At 44.1% G+C, this 17,194-nt stretch overlaps 1 pseudogene; it reads right to left on the bottom strand.

Annotated features, from left to right (window-relative positions):
• Positions 1–9,862: 9,862 nt before the first annotated feature.
• LOC143961125 (small nuclear ribonucleoprotein F pseudogene) lies at positions 9,863–10,081 on the bottom strand (annotated as a pseudogene).
• Positions 10,082–17,194: the final 7,113 nt, after the last annotated feature.

Here is a 17,194-nt window from a genome sequence, read left to right as displayed (position 1 = left end):
CAGCCTCCAGGTACAGGGCTTACGGAGGGGGAGGTCCAATTCTAGGGATAGAGTTATGAGGGCGTGGTCTGACCAGGTGATGGGGAGTATATGAGCAGAGTGAACCGCCCTAAGCGTCGCGTTGTTGACAAAAAAATAATCGATACGTGAGTGTGTGCTGTGGGGGGCCGAGTAAAAAGTGTATTGGCGGTCCTGTGGGTGCAAAGCACGCCAGGCGTCAAACAGGCCCCGCCTTCTGGTGATCTGGCGGAACAGCCTAGAGTCTCTGGAGGTCCTGGCCTGGGGTGCCCGAGGGTCCACAGCCAGGCGATCACGGAGTGCGGATTGAGCTAGGTTGAAGTCCCCCCCTATCACCAGAAGCCCGGGGGGTGTCTTGAACAGGCGGGAAAACACCCTGGACAGAAATTGGTGTTGACGGACATTAGGGGCATAGATGACGCAGAGGGTCAAGGCCTGTGTGCGCCACAGACCGCGGAGAATGATGTAGTGGCCTCGTGGGTCCAGGTATACGGAGGTGCAAGTAAGGGGAGTGCCCTGCCGAAAAAGAATTGCGACTCCTGCCCTCTTCCGTGGGTTAAAAGCCTGATAAACCTGAGGAAAATATCTGGAGGCAAATGTAAAGGAGTCTCCCCGGTCAAAATGTGTTTCTTGGACCAGCACTATATCTGCCCCTGCCTGCCGGAACTCCCTAAGCGCTAGGTGGCGTTTTTTGTTGGAGTTCAGGCCGTGTACATTAAGGGACAAAATCTTAGCCATGATCAAGTAAGGGTGGGGTACAGGGCATACTTAGCTTACTGAGATGGAGGCCTGGATGCCTCGGAAGGAGCGGCGACCACTGGAGGAGAGGCGGCGACCGGGAGAACCGCTGGCAGAGCGTCATAGGTAAGACCAGGGGGGGAGAAAGCCTAGAAAGAAGGGAAAGAAGAAAAACAATAACAGAATACAAAAAAAAGGAGAACATTATCAAACAACAGGTCCGGAGGTCCTATAGGGACACCGGATCTGTACAGTTCCTTATTGACTCCCTGACCAAAAAATCCAGGAAAAAAGAACCCGGGTCAGGGAGGCACCAACAGTCCACACCACAAAAGGAACCAACTAGTGCAAAACCACGGGGGGGGGGGTTGGGGGCAGAAACCGTCCTGGAACTCAACCTGAATCAGCCCGGGGATAGAAAAAGCAAGTGTAGCTTCGGCAATCGGGGGGAGGAGAAAAAAAGGGAACCCCCCAAAGACAGGGGGGAAGCTAAAACTGCCAAGGGGAGACGTCCACTGGACTGGGCCCATCCAAGTCACTGGTGTAAAGGTGAGTTGCGAGCCGGCTCTGGTCCTCTGTGCCGTTTGGTGGAGGGAGCTTTCTGCCAGATCACCGGCGGAGGTGGCGGAGAAGCAATCAGGTCCCAGTCAGGGAGCTTGGGGACTGGCAGGCCCAGGGTGTCACAAAAGGGGACCAGGTCCTCTGGGAATTGGAGGGATGCAGATTTCCCCTGGTTTCTGGCCGTAAGACAAAAGGGGAATCCCCAACGGTAGGGTATGTCCTGGTCCTGCAAGGCTCGAAGAAGGGGCATCAGCAGCCGCCGTTTTTGAAGGGTTATCCAGGAGACATCCGGGTAGATCTGGATTGGAGCATTGTCGAACATAAGGTTGCGGGCGCCACTATTTTTTAACCCTCCTCTAGCAGTTGAAAAGGGGTTACATCGCAGCGCTGCCCCATTGATTTCAATGGGGAGCAGCGGTGGAAGAGCGGTGAGTTCACCACTCCTCCACTGATCCAAAGAAGCTGCTGGCAGGACTTTTTCTGATGCCCTGCCAGCGCACCGCTCCAGCGTGAAAGCCCTCGGGCTTTCACACAGGAGTGAATAGAGCCGCTTTTTTTCAGGCACTATACAGGCTCTATTTTTAGAGCTGTAGCGCCTGAAAAACGCTGGCAGTGTGAAAGGGGTCTAAGTGAGTTGGCACCCAAATTAACAATACTCATGTGCAAGTGCTAATTTTTGTGCACTCACTAGTAGCAGCCATTCAGAAATCACTTAGCTGAATGGAAACCAGTACAAGATGGACTCTGGTTACTATGAGTTTCTTTACTAAAGAATTAGGGTTAAAGTGATAATAAACCCTCAGTTTCTAAGAACTTTCAGCAGCTGATTATAAGAGTATGGTACCCCACCATTTCATATTCCTAAAATGTGTCTATGGTACCATGTACTTGGGGTAAATCGTATCCTGTTCTCTTTGTATATATATATATATATCTAAAATAACATTGTATAAATACATTTTTTTGTTTGTTTTTAATTGATCATGACATAATTTCTGTTCTCATCACTATATAAATAAATATAAATGATCACATAATTTCTGTTCTCATCAGTATATATATATATATATATATATATATATATAAAACTGTTGCCCCAGGTTTCCTGTTTTAGGGTGTTCTCTTTCTCTTGCAGTATGCTATGGAGCTACACTTGTAAGCAAGGACTAGAGTTTCGTCTCCTTAAACTGTGTCCATCAGTAGAAACACACAGCCCCATAACCTAGGATAGCAAGGCACTTCCCTGTTCCTCCCTTCCCTTCTCCAAGCTAAACAGACAAATTTACTGAACTGTTCACTTTTAACTCTCGTCTCTTTAGGGGTTTTACTTACCTTATCCCTCCCTTCTCCAGCAGCCAGAGTTAATTTCTTCTGATGTGGGCTCAGCATCCTCACATACCATGCAGGACTACTGGTACTCAAAGATGTCAAGGTGCCTGCAATTGATGAAGTGCCTTAAGCCCCATACGCACTATCAGTTTTTTTTCTGAGTTTTTGCTTCGGATTTACCAAAACCATATAATATGAGGTCAAACCTTAGGAGTTTCAATATGTATGTAATCAGGCAGGTCCTTCAACTACATGGTTTTGGTAAATCTGTAGGAAAAACTTAGCAGAAAAACTGATAGTGTGTATGGGGCTTAAGAGAAAAGTCTGCAGGGGCCAGTTTTCTAGCATAGAGAGATCCTGTGGGAATGAAGTATGAATGCTGAATGCCTGCGGGAGGGAGAGGAGGAGAAAGGCGCATTCAGTGGTGGAACACCAGGGCCTCGTTGCAAGTGCAACCTAATAGTTCCACCAATGGTGTCAGTAGTTTTTTATTTTTGTTATTTTTTTATTTGTTTTTTACCATTTTTTTTAGGAGCCCCATTGGGGGGGCTTTGGTAAAATATCAGGGGTTTAACCTCCCTTGCGCTATTCCCGAGTGTGGCTCGGGGTTAAATTTCAGTATCGTTAGAGGTAACCCCTAACCCTACTTAGCATTGCATTGCAGAATCCTGGTGCCGTGTATTTAGCTTGTCACCAGGATCCTGCAATGTCCCTCATGCTATGTCCCTCCCGCATGTAAAAAGTCCTTTAATAAAAATTCCATTTAAAAAAAGTCAACATATTTGGTCAATTAATTCATCCAGAATCCCTGGCTTGAATCCCATGGATTGTTTGGGGAAGTTTTGTTTACATTTTCACACTGTGCTGTTGGCTTTCTTGTGGAAGCTATTTGGGTGGTTGTAAAGCCACCTCATCACTTACACATGTACTGCATGATCTGTGCTTGGTTAGTATCAGTGCGGGGGTGAGATTAGTGGTCTAATAGACAATCTCAGATATCTTTGATAAACCACACACATTGAAATGATCTAAAACTACATTTGCATATGATGATCTGCCTGTGAATGGGCACATTTAGAGCCTGTGTCAATGGGCTTTGTCAGACAACTAGAGGGTACTTTTTGCATCAGTTTGAGTTTTTACATTCTCATAGACTTGCATGGGGAGAGGCACATGAATTGTTAGGAAAAACAACATACATTTTTTGTAGGGTTGCACCAATACCAAGCATGTTCGCAAGTAATTGAACTGCCTGGGAATGAAGAGGTGGCGTTGCTCACAACCGGAAGTCAGTGGGCAGAGAGTGCGGAGTGGAAAGCGAGTCTGTAACAGGCTGGCAGCAGCAGAAGTAAAGCTGGCTGGGGCAGGGGTGCAGGATGCAGCCACATGTTCCATCAGAATCGATGACCGGGCTGTCACATGTTCCGTGTCTCTGTCAGAGGTTGAAAATCCGGACACCCATCTTGCTACACCCTGCACTCGGCTGCAGTAAGCCAGAAGCGAACATCTTGTTATACCCAGCCCATAAAATTTGGGCTGGGTGTAACAAGATCACTGCTGTTGCTTACTGTAACCAAATGCAAGGTGTACCAAGATGGGCGTTGCAGCATATAGCATTGCAAAATCCTTCCTTTCTTCTCACCAGTGCCCATAAGTGCCACCCATCAGTGCCCAATAAGTGCCACCTATCAGTGCCACCAGAAACTAAGAAAGAAATAAAAAAAAACTGTAATTGGTATCAGCGAGTACTTGAAAAAAGTATCGGCACTTGTCTTAAAAAAGTGGTATTGATGCAACCCTAAGACCCCTTTCATACTGAGGTGTTTTTCAGGAGCTTTTGGGCTAAAAATAGCGTCTGTAAAGTGCCTGAAATACGCCTCCCCTGCAGTCCCAGTATGAGAGCGTGAGTGCTTTCACACTGAGGCGCTGTGCTGGCAAGGACATTGAAAAAAAGTCCTCTAAGCAGCACCTTTGGGGCAGTGGAGGAGTGATGTATACACTGCTCCTCCACCGCTCCTGCCCATTGAAATGGATGGACACCGCTGCCGAAGCGCCTACAAAGCGCTTCGGCAGCGGCGCTACACGGATGCATTTAACCCTTTATTTGGCCGATAGTGGGGGTTAAAAGTGCCCAGCTAGCGGCCGAATAGCGCCGCTAAAACTACAATAAAGCACTGTTAAAACTAGCAGCGTTTTAGCGTCAACACCCGCCCCAGTGTGAAAGCAGCCTTATTCTTAGCACGCCTAGAATTCACACCTTTGTATTTTTGTTTGACGCGTTTTCCATTGAAGTAAATACATATGTTCAAATAAGCATCAAGATGCCCGCAACGAATCACAATGCGCAAAATCATTGTGACACGCATCAATGCACATCCATGCATAATATAATGTCTATAGGCATTCAATACAAAGCACATTGCAATGGTCATTGAAAATGCAATAGAAAGTGCATCGGGGTAAAGCGTAAGAGCTTCCAAAGTTGAAGACACCTCTGAATGTCTGCTATCATGTGCTACTTTCCGAAATTATTATTTTTGAAAACATTTTCATAATTTGTATTACTAGCACAAATTTGAGTAATATACAATTTGTATGATCAGCACTAGCTGGAATCAGAATGTTATCTTATCTGGCTGTGTCCATGCAGGATTACATGTTAAGCATGTCTCAAAATACTGATTGATATAAAGTGGGGAACTGATAGAAAATGTAGCGGGGATACTCGCGATCGTCTCACGGGGAGGAAGAACGAGGAGATGCTGTTTCTGCCTAGCAATAAGTGACACTGATCTCTGCTCCTTGTGATTGGAGCAGAGATCAGTGAACTGTAAATCACAGCCACGCCCCCCCAGTTAGAAACACGCCCATAGGACACACTTAACCCCTACACTGCCACCTGCTGGTTAACCCCTTCACTGTCAGTGTCATTTACACAGGAATCAGTGCATTAAAACTAAATGCCATAAAACAATCCCCTATTTTGTAAACGCTATAACTTTTGCGCCAACCAATCAATAAACGCTCATTGCGATTTTTTTTTAATATGTAGAAGAATACATATTGGCCTAAACTGAGGAAAAACATTTTTTTTATATATTTTTTTGGGGATATTTATTATAGCAAAAAGTTTAAAAAAATGTGTTTTTTTAAAAATTAATGCTCTTTTTTGGTTTATAGCGTAAAAAGAGTGATTAAATACCACCAAAAGAAAGCTCTATTTGTGGGAAAAAAAGGACGTCAATTTTGTTTGGGAGCCACGTTGCACGACCGCGTAATTGTCAGTTAAAGTGTTGCAGTGCCGAATCGCAAAAAGCACTCTGGTCTTAAGCCAGCAAAATGGTCCGGGGCTTAAGTGGTTAAAGGAGCAGTCATTTTAATGATGCTTAACCACTTCCCATCCGGCCAATGTACATATACGGCCGGGTGGGAGCCACCTCCTTCTGACTGGACGTTCAGGAACGTCCATCAGAAGGAGAGGGAACGCGCACGCGCATGTCCGCGCAGCGGCGTGATCCCGATGTGCTCGTGTCACCCGAACACGGCCCATCTCGGATCGGCAGGAGGGCTCTGTTATTGGACCTCCTGATCACATGATGGACGTGTCTAATCACAGCCGTCATGTGATCTAAACAAACATCCGGTTGCTAGGCAATCGGCTCTCCTCTCCTCACACGGAAGTCGTCGCTGAGGAGAGGAGAGCAGATCGCTGCAGCCGGCTGGTGATCAGTGAGTATGAGCTGTTTTTACAGCTTTTTACTCACTGATCACTAGTCTAGTGTAATACACACATGTCCCCACACATGTCCCCAAAACACACATGTCCCCAAATAATAAAATCACATGTCCCCCACATATGTCCCACTAAAATCACATGTCCCAATAATTATCTGCACACATATGTACGTGATCACCTGCACACATATGTACATGATCATTCGCGTATATATGTCCGTGATCACACAAACCAATTATTATACACTTAACGGAATTTTTTTTACCAAAAACATGTAGCAGAATACATTTTGGCTTAAATTTACGAAAAAATTGGATTTCATTGGATTTCTTTTAAAATAGAAAGAAGAAAATATTGTTTTTTTTTCCAAATTTCCGCTTTTTTTGCGCTTATATCGCAAAAAATAAAAAACGGAGTTGTAAATAAATACCACCAAAATAAAGCTCTATTTGTGTGAACAAAATGACAAAAATTTTATTTGGATACAGTGTAGCATGACCGCACAATTGTCATTGAAAGTGCGAGAGCGATGAAAGCTGAAAATTGGGCTGGGAAGGAAGGGGGTGAAAGCGCCCTGTATTGTAGTGGTTAAAGTGAAACAGTAAAGACTAAAGCTCGCTACTTGTTATATAACAACTCGGCCTCGACACTCTTCGCTAGAAGACTTTCAAACTCGATCCGCCCTCCCCATTTATATAGAGTTTCTTCTAAAGATGGATTAGTGACCTCACACCCCAAAGAGGTGCTTAAAATTTTTTAACAATTCTATGCCACCCTATTAGCGCCCCCACACACTTCCCCATCCCCAGAGGAATTAACGTGGCTCCACGATATCCCCATCCTAACCCTGAACACTTCACAGATTGGTGAACTTAATGCCCCCATTACAATCCTGGAAATTTTACATGTAATTAAATCCTTGAAGGCAAGTTCTGCCCTAGGCCCTGACGGTTTCTCGTCCTTATATTACAAAAAATTCTCCACAATTTTAGCCCCTAGAATGGTTCACCTTTTTAATTTGGTTCTACAAGGAGGTAACTTCCCAGATGAAATGTTATTGGCCAACATGTCCCTAATCCCAAAACCAAACAAGAATCACACTCTGCCCCAAAACTATAGGCCCATTTCAGTTATCAATAATGATTTAAAAATTTTTAGTAGGATATTAGCAGACAGGTTGGCCAAGATCATCCCCTCCCTTATATCCCCCTTCCAATCAGGTTTCATTCCACACCGTCTAATAACTGATAATATACGTTTATCAACCAATATTATCCAGGATGCTAACTTTTTCACCTGCAAACTCCTTTTGCTCAGCCTTGACATACAGAAGGCATTTGATAGCGTCTCATGGGACTATGTTAATGATCTCCTACCGCAGATGGTCTTTCAAGGGGAGTTTCTAGTAGGATTCCAAGCCCTTTACTGTAACCCTAAGACTCATATTAAGCTCCCCGGGTGTAACTCTGAGTATTTCCCAATAGGTAGAGGCACCAGACAGGGGTGTCCCCTCTCCCCCTTAATTTTTGCCCTGGCCCTTGAGCCCCTAGCTATAGCTCTATTGAGAAACCCCGACATTTCTGGTTACACCAAAGGTAACTCGATGTACAAATTCTGCATGTATGCAGACGATGTATTGATGTTTTTGACAAATCCCCATATTTCGCTCCCCAACATCTTTGGGACGTTATCAAGCTTTGCAAAGGTTTCTGGTCTCTCTATTAATGTCTCAAAGTCTATTGCCCTCCCAGTAGGTTACTCTCCTACTGAACTAGACCACATTAAACACAATTACTCCTTCACATGGGCTAATTCATACCTGTCCTATCTGGGTGTAGGCCTGCCCAGAGACTTTTGCAAACTCTTTGATGTTAACTATCCCCCACTGATCTCTAAATTGAAAAAAACGCTTAAGCATTAGCTCCCTCTACATATTCCTTTTATTGGTAGGATCACTGCCCTTAAGATGGTTATTCTGCCCAGGCTGTTATATATGTTTCGCTCCCTTCCTGTCAAGCTTTCTAGATCATATCTACACAACCTCCAATCCTATCTCAATAAATTTATTTGGGGCGAAAAAAAAAAACTGATTTACTAAAGACGTCCTGTACCGATCTATGAAAAAAGGGGGCCTGGATGTCCCCCAAATCTGGCTCTATTATTTGACTTGCAGATTTACGCAGCAAGCCCAGTGGTCAATTCACAACTCAAGGGTACCATGGGTTCAATTTGAAAGAGAATCTATCATCCCATTTTATCTCCCTGGACTTATGTGGTCCACTCACCAACTAACCACTTCACTGCGCACACTGAACACCATAGTAGCAGATGGTCTGCAATTATGGCACCGATACAAAAGTAAATACAACCTTATCTCCGAGATTCCTTTGGGCGCCTCTTATTTGGGCGACCCTAGGTTTCCCCCAGCGTTTACTCATCCTGAGGCATTCCAAATATGGGTGGAGTACAAGCTTACCCAGTTAAGGGACTTTGTAATGGGCTCCAGATTCATCCCATTTTCGGAATTACAAACCCATTACCGACTCCCTGAGGTTGAATATTATAGATACTTGCAGATTCGGCATTTCTTCCTATCCCACTATCGAGTCCAGACCCAAGACCAAATTACCCTCTTCGAAGATTTATGTTTCAACTCCCCACGTCAAAAGGGGCTTGTTTCTCTAGTTTACAAGTCCCTTGAAGGGGTGAATGAGTCTCAATCATTGAAATATAGATCCCAATGGGAACGAGAATTGGAACTGGGAATGGATGCGATAGATTGGGGGGAAGGCTGGAATAATATGTGTAAATGCACTAGATCTTTAACGATTAGAGAAACTGCCATTAAATTAATGACCCGATGGTACTATACCCCAGCACGTCTACATAGGATATATCCCCTCACCTCCCCTAACTGTTTTAGGGGATGCAATCGTCTTGGCACCCTTACTCATATTTTTGGGGAATTTGAGATAATTCAACCAATTTAGCAAGAGGTTCTGAAATTGATGGACAAGTTAGCTGGTCGGTCGTTATCCTTAACGTACCAACACTGCCTAATTTTCCAAACCCCCCCTGACACACCTAAGCCGTTGGTGAGGCTGATTCACTCAATCTGTATGTCTATGCTCTGGACGATAGCACTACACTGGAAGACTCTGATGGTCCCATTAGCCCAGGTCCTCTCACGCACAGATCACATGATGCTAACAGAAAAGATTTTCCATACCTTGCAAGATACGATTCATACATATGATCTGAAATGGAATCCCTGGTTTCTATTCAGACTGCAAAGATGACCACATCTCATGTTTTATGTTGTATGATTTATTTATTTTCCTTTTCTGCTTGTTGAATTATTATTATTTTTTTTCTCGCTTACTTACTTAAAAAGAAATGATGACAGTTTACATTTAAAAAAATAATTTGGAAATTGCTTTATTTTCTCATCTCTCCATTTTCTGCCTCTTCTTCTCCTCCTCATATAAACAATACATTATTACACCTTATTAGAACTTCTCCAAGATGTTCAGACAATGTACCATTAATAAACTCTTCTGTATTGGCGAGCTGCATGTTCTGGTACGCATTCACAGAGACCAGGTATCCCTTGTATTCTATACCCCACTTCAGTTTCACCATTACTAACTTACCAGTAAGGCCATTAAGGAATGGTTTTGGGTTTAATGGCAAACTCATTCTGCTGCTGAAGCCACTGCAGATCTATAGACCAATGAAACACCTCCGGAGAGAGCAAGAAACAGCTAGAAGTACTCTTGATGAAATTGGCCTTTCTGTAAAAAATTGTGGTGCCTTCACACCATACAGCTATAGAGGTAAAAATAAAAATATATACAGTGTAGCGCTATAAGTGAAAAAAAAACTAATGCGTAGTGAACACTGATGTCTTATGAAATAATAGTGAATAAATACATAAAAAGTCCGAAATTCACTGAAGAGGGCTTTTAAAAGGAAATGCAAGAATGTCCATTCCATGCTTGAGAGCAAATCCTCAATTAGACACAAGTAAAGCAAACGTTGTGCAGATAACTGTGCAGTTGTGAAGAAAACTCAATAAGAGATGGATACTCTTACCAGATATAGTGGACCGTCTGGAGGTCTTCAGGCTCGGTGCAGTCTGTCTTTGTACAACCAGAACCTCCAAACGCCCCCCTTGAGCGTTCAGCATCCATATGGAAACCAAGGCTGCCGGCCTGACCATCATGGACAAGGAGTGGAACCATCTTTTAAAGAGTGACTGCTCTCCAGCCAACCTTAACCCTGTGGCATTTGGTCCACATAAGCCTGACTATATTCTGATTCTGAATTCCCTACCCCCTTCTCCTCACAGAATGCACTGTGCAGCGTGCGTTGCATTGTAGGGTGCTTGGCAAGCGAACATTCCTCAGAGCACTCAAATTTGGGTGTTTGCCGAATGGGTGAATGGGCCCAAAATTTGGGTGTTTGCCAAATGGGTGAATGGGCCCGAAATTTTGCTCAGCTCGAACTGTTTGCCCAACTCTAATAGCAAAGTGATCTTATAGCAGACATGTGCATCCAGTGTAAAGCCTGGTACACATGGTAACTTTTTTACTGAGTGCATTTTTTACTGTACATACACTGTGGGTTAAGAATTGATTCACATTTATTTGATTCATACATTTCTGGTGCTGCAAAACACTTTTTAATGTGGATGGATGAATCTGTTGATTTTTCTCTTATTCTGCCAACAGCCCGAATGGAAGAGATCTATATGTCTATAGTTAGCTTTACAATGCACTAGGTGATTTTTTCCTTTGTGAAAGTAATTGTCCCCGAAAGCCAGCAGGAAGAATTCTAAAGAAAAAAATGAAAGTTACATTGCATAATGTTGCACCCTTTACTGAGCAAACATTGATAGTTTTTTTTCAATATAGGTTTAATGCGGAACTGAATGTCTGGATAGGTGCTTCTGTATTTAGGAGAGCAGCACTCATGGCCAAAGTGCTGCTTTGAATTGCTTGTCTCCTCCATGTTATCTTATCAGTAAATGTACACAGGGTCGTTTACAGTCGTTTTTAGGCACTTGAGTTTAGAGGAATTTTTTGGAATGCAAAAAATGGGTTCAGAAGCTGAGTTTACAGGCATTTCAATCGCCGAACGCGGTAACTCGCATTTAGCCGCATTTCATTTACAGGCATTTTTCATTTTTGCCTACCGTATATACTCGAGTATAAGCCGAGATTTTCAGCCTCTTTTTTGAGGCTGAAAGTGCCCCCCTCGGCTTATACTCGAGTCATCGCTGTCTGCCCGCTCGATCAGCGTGTCGAGCAGACAGACAGCGGCCATTCTATAATTCAAAAGCCGCGCCTCCGGCTCCGCCTTCGCCTGTGATAGGCGGAACACTGAATTTCCCAGCAGCCTGTGTTCCGCCTATCACGGACATCGTATCATCCTCGTACTACGGACGAGGATGATACGATGTCCGTGATAGGCGGAACACAGGCTGCTGGGAAATTCAGTGTTCCGCCTATCACAGGCGAAGGCGGCGGCGCAGCTTTTGAATTTTACAATGGCCGCCGAGGCGCCGACGAAGAGGGCACGGGACGGAGGCAAGGCAAGGCACGGCACGGCACGGGACGGGACGGGACGGGACGGGACGGAGGCAAGGCACGGCGGCAAGGCACGGCACGGGACGGAGGCAAGGAGGCAAGGCACGGGACGGAGGCTCGGGACAAAGGCTCGGGACACAGGTAGGCTGGACACACACACACACACACACACACACACACACACACACACGGATGGATGGATACACACACACACAGGGATGGATGGATGGATACACACACACACAGGGATGGATGGATGGATGGAGACACACACACACAGGGATGGATGGATGGAGACACACACACACAGGGATGGATGGATGGATGGATGGAGACACACACACACACAGGGATGGATGGATGGATGGACACACACACACACAGGGATGGATGGACGGACACACAGGGATGGACGGACACACAGGGATGGACGGACACACACACAGGGATGGACAGGCATGTCTCACCCTCGGCTTATACACGAGTCAATAAGTTTGCCAGTTTTTTTGGGGGTAAATTGGGGGCCTCGGCTTATATTCGGGTCGGCCTATACTCGAGTATATACGGTATTTTGAAAAAATACATTTTAAATATATATTTTTTAAACGCCTCTAAATGCAAACGCTGCAAAACGCGGCAAAATGCTGATAAATGCGGCAAAACGCTGATAAACACAGCATGTAAACGTGGCAAAACGGACGCTTTAAACGTTGGTTACTATCTGTCAAGTTAAATCATTTAGGAGAGTTTGTAAATGCGCCCCATGTACATGAAGCCTAAGTTGCTCCCTGTTTGCTGAATGAGGTAGAAGAGTCTTGTTCTCTCTATAAAATGACTCATATTTTCCATATGGAAAAACTGTCCGCAGTCTATACATTTAATGAGCTATGTTAAAAGCATATTTTTTTTTTTATTGAAATCCATTTTAGAAGCCATATGTTTGAGGCTCAAAGAGACTTGCAGTGGAAAAATTTTTTTTTTTGCAATCTATTTATTTTCATTCTTTTCATTCAGTGTATGTTAATGTCAGTGTAGGTAGGTCAGTGTATGTTAATGTCAGTGTAGGTAGGTCAGTGTATGTGTAGGTAAAATGTCAGTGTAGGTAGGCCATTGTAGGTAGGTCAGTCTATGTTAATGTCAGTGTATGTGTAGGTCAGTCAGTGTAGGTAGTTCAGGCAAGTCAGTGTAGGTAGGTCAGTGTATGTAAATGTCAGTGAAGGTAGGTCAGGCAAGTCAGTGTAGGTAGGTCAATATCGTTAGTGTATGTAGGTCAGTGTATGTAAATGTCCAGTGTATGTAAATGTCCAGTGTATGTAGGTCAGGCAGGTGAGTGTAGGTAGGTCACTATCATCAATGTAGGTAGGTCAGGTAGGTTAGGGTAGGTAGGTCAGGTAGGTTAGTGTAGGTAGATCAGTGTATGTAGGTCACTACCGCCAGTCTCACGGCCCAAGCAAAATAACCTGCATCGCGTACAACACCCCCCCCCCCCCTTGTTTCCGGCCTTGGATTTCGGGCTGAAGCCCCTGGTCCTTTTGCCACCTAGCAACGCCCCTGTCCTTAGTAAACTCACTTAAGCATTCATCGCATTTAAAACATGTTGCACGGGAACTATGCTGGACAATAAATCAGCTGTATGTTTTTGTGTTGTGGGAAGAAACCTTTGCATATGGCTATGGCACAGAGAACTTACACACAGTCCTAGTGGTACCTGAATCCAGGACCACAGTGCTGCATGTTGATCACTGTGTTCTGTTGCAGCATTTTAAATAAAATATATATTGAAATACTTTTTTAAAAAGGCAGTTATGTGTAAAGTGCAAGCACTCATAAAAAACCTCAAGAAATAATCTATTATTTGCATTGTTTTAAACTGAAGAATTTTTAATTTTGGATAGAGCAAAGGGGGTTATAACCTCTGTCCGATTTTTTTTTCACCTTTTTTTTTCTCACTGTGTGCCATTGGGGAGATTTTCCCTCCCTTCCTGTCCCAGGAGGCACAGGCAGCAACAAAAAATGGCAAGCATTCTAATTCCTCTCCACATCTAAAACTAAAAAAAAGTTTGCCTTTAATTATACTTTAAGTTAATTAATGATACATGAAAAATATTTGGATTAGGCAATCCAATATGAAGTCCCAGGTACTGTATATCTATCTGAAATTCCAAGTTGCTACATTTGCAATGAAATAATGCAAACACTTTTAGCCTAGGTTCACATATATGCGATGTAGGAACCAGCGTGATTCCAGCACCAGTTCCCGCATCGCATTTCTCCCGCAGGCAGTTCACGCTGCCCACTGCGAACCGCTGCGGTTGTCAATACAATGTTAATGACACCCCCAGATCGGTTCACAGATCACAGTGCGAACTGTGAACTCACACAGAAATCAGATCGCATGTGTAAGAACACCCATGTGATCCAATTCTAGTGCGAAGAAAAAAAAGTCCCTGCACTATTTTCCTGCGAAACCAATGCGAGTTCAGCAACTGTATGGCTGAACTCACATTGCACAGACATTGCATGCGATCGGCACAGCAGAGCGAATGCGAATCTCATGCAATGTCTGTGTTTGCACAGGTGTGAACCTGGGCTTAGGCTACATGCACGTGGCTGTAGTTTTCTGGCACATAAGTTCCTGCATAAATGATTAGTAAAATGTTTGCGTTTAGATGCATGAGATTCAAGTTATATATCTCCTACTTTGTTTTGAATCCCAGAATGCACTTTTTGCATCCATGTAAATGTGTCCTCAGAGGCAAATTTTTAAAAATTCTTAGCAATGAATCTGAAAGCAGAGCATGTTTAACACACCTGCGTGCATGCCCTCATGGAAAACAATATGCCTGCGTTCAGGTTCGTAAACAAAAATCTCTTTTGCCGCGTACACACGAGCGGACTTTTCAACATCCAAAGTCCGACGGAATGATTCCGTCAGACTATTCGATCGTGTGTGGGCTGCAACGGACTTTTGATTCGCAAAAGTCTGACGGACTTTAGAAAATGGAACATGCTTCAAATTTTTCCGACGGAACTCCGCCGGACCCAGTTCCTCCGAAAAATTCGCTCGTGTGTATGCTATTCCGACGGACTAAAACCGACGCTAGGGCAGCTATTGGCTACTGGCTATGAACTTCCTTATTCGAGTCCAGTTGTACATCATCACGTTCGAATCCGTCGGAGTTTGGTGTGATTGTGTGTGGCCAAGTCCGCTCAGTCGAAAAGTCCGTCAGAACTCTGTCGGAACTCCGGCAGAACTCCGGCAGAACTCCTTCGGATGTCTGTCGGACATAAGTCCTCTCGTGTGTACGGGGCTTTTGAATTGCGTTTTTTTTTTTTTTGGTCATGCATGTACCCTGATTTTTTTTCTAAACCAAACACCTGCATACCAATTATCTGTTGTTACCTCCAGTGAAAATCTAAACGTCAAAATGAATATGTTGTATATTTCAGCTTACCAGACATTAGTTGTCATGGCTGCAATCATTTTCTTTTTTTTTTAGATACATTTTAAAATAGTATTAAACCATAAGTTATTATTCCCTGTTTCCTCCTAGACTTTTAATAGTTGCACTTTAAAAAAAGAAATTCTGTTATTGTGCTTCCAATCTGTTTTACCTTATCAAAAGATGACCCCATGCAGTATGGCTCTCTGCTCAGCTTTCCTGAACTTCCGATTGGGGAGTGGGCACTGTGCATATCACACATATAGGAGCAAAACCAGTTGTCAATCTGTAAACTGGTGAGCGGAGCAGTACTGCGGTTTACAGAGCAGGCTGTTTATGTTGGCTTTCAAGCACAGCTCTAGTCCTGAGAGCATGCATGTAACATAGCTCCCAACTGTCCCTGATTTTGAGGGACTGTCCCTGATTTGGAACAAGCTCCCTCTGTCCCTCTTTCCTTCTCATTTGTCACTCATATAGGTGTAGCACTGCCCCGTGGGGGTTGCTGAGTAAAGACACAGTATTTTCACACAGCCAGGTGCACTCACTCTTCCGCTCGTTGTCTCCAATGACCAGTCTGGGGGATTTTATGTATTATTTGGAGAACTTGGATAGGAGAAAGGAATTAGTAGGATCCTCCAAATTAACTATGCACAAGCGAGGCCAACTCTCTTTGTAGAATTGTGAAACAAATTATCTGCTGAACCATAAGTTCTTATGTAGCAGAAGTGGACTTTGTATCTTCAAGACACTAGCCCGTGTCCCCTTTAGCTCACACACCCAGTGTGCTGACTTCTAGGACCAAGAGGAGGATTTCAGCAACACACATTCAGTGTCAGGGATCCCTTCAGGGGTCTGTACTCACAAAATGTCCAGGGACAGCTGGTAGCCTCCTTCCAACTTCCAAGCGACACTCTATACCAGTGATACTAGACCAGATCCGTGGACATCCTCCCTCGCTCAGCTTGCACATGAAACCTGGGTTGTAGCTTCAAGGCTTCAGGCCCTCGGGTCAGTTACCTGAGGCTTGGCAGTCTACGCTGGGGAGAGGCAGCAGCCTCCTCCCCACCTGAACCTCTCTCCTTAGAGGTAGGCTGGACTCTAACCCAGAGCCCATGTGCTTCTCAGAAATAAATACAGTCATCCAGAATTCCCTGGGGGACATCCCCTTCTAATTGGCCAGGGCTGTATCTACATCCATGCTCTCACCTGCTAGGTTTCCTCCCACTGTCCAATATGACTTTTGCCATAGCTTCCAACTGTCCCTGATTTCGAGGGACTGTCTTTGATTTCGAGCAATGTCCCTCTGTCCCTCATTGCTCCTAATTTGTCCCTCATTTTGGTCTGATTTATATAGATGTATATAAAATGGACTTTTTATCTATCAAAAAGTGTTTTCCAGCGCTAAAACTTTCATCTGATTTCTAAATTGCTGCATTTGTAAATTCCAAAAGCCAATATAAAGGATCAGTAGTGGTAAAAAAAAGCACTTGTGGGTATAATCAATCTTGTTTTTTTGTACAATTCTTCTTTAAGGGGGCTTGGCAGGGTGTGTGTCCTATACCTGCATACTTTTGCTGATAGGTGTCCCTCATTCCCATCTCAAAAGATTGGGAGGTATACTTTTGCTATTGGATCAGTGGCAAACATCAAGACAGCATGAGCCGCACCCAGAGCACACTGAGCAGACCTCACTAATCAATCACTGCTCTCTGGTAAGCAGACAGCACCTAAATTTGCCTGTGTGCTACTCTGTTAAGCAGAAAAGCCAAAAACTATAT

This window comes from Lithobates pipiens, unplaced genomic scaffold (assembly GCF_037356315.1).
Source record: "Lithobates pipiens isolate NorthernLeopardFrog02 unplaced genomic scaffold, aLitPip1_a1.2 Scaffold_11, whole genome shotgun sequence".
Taxonomy (NCBI): domain Eukaryota; kingdom Metazoa; phylum Chordata; class Amphibia; order Anura; family Ranidae; genus Lithobates; species Lithobates pipiens.
Note: the sequence above shows the minus strand (reverse complement) of the source record. Positions and strands in the feature narration are given on the sequence as shown.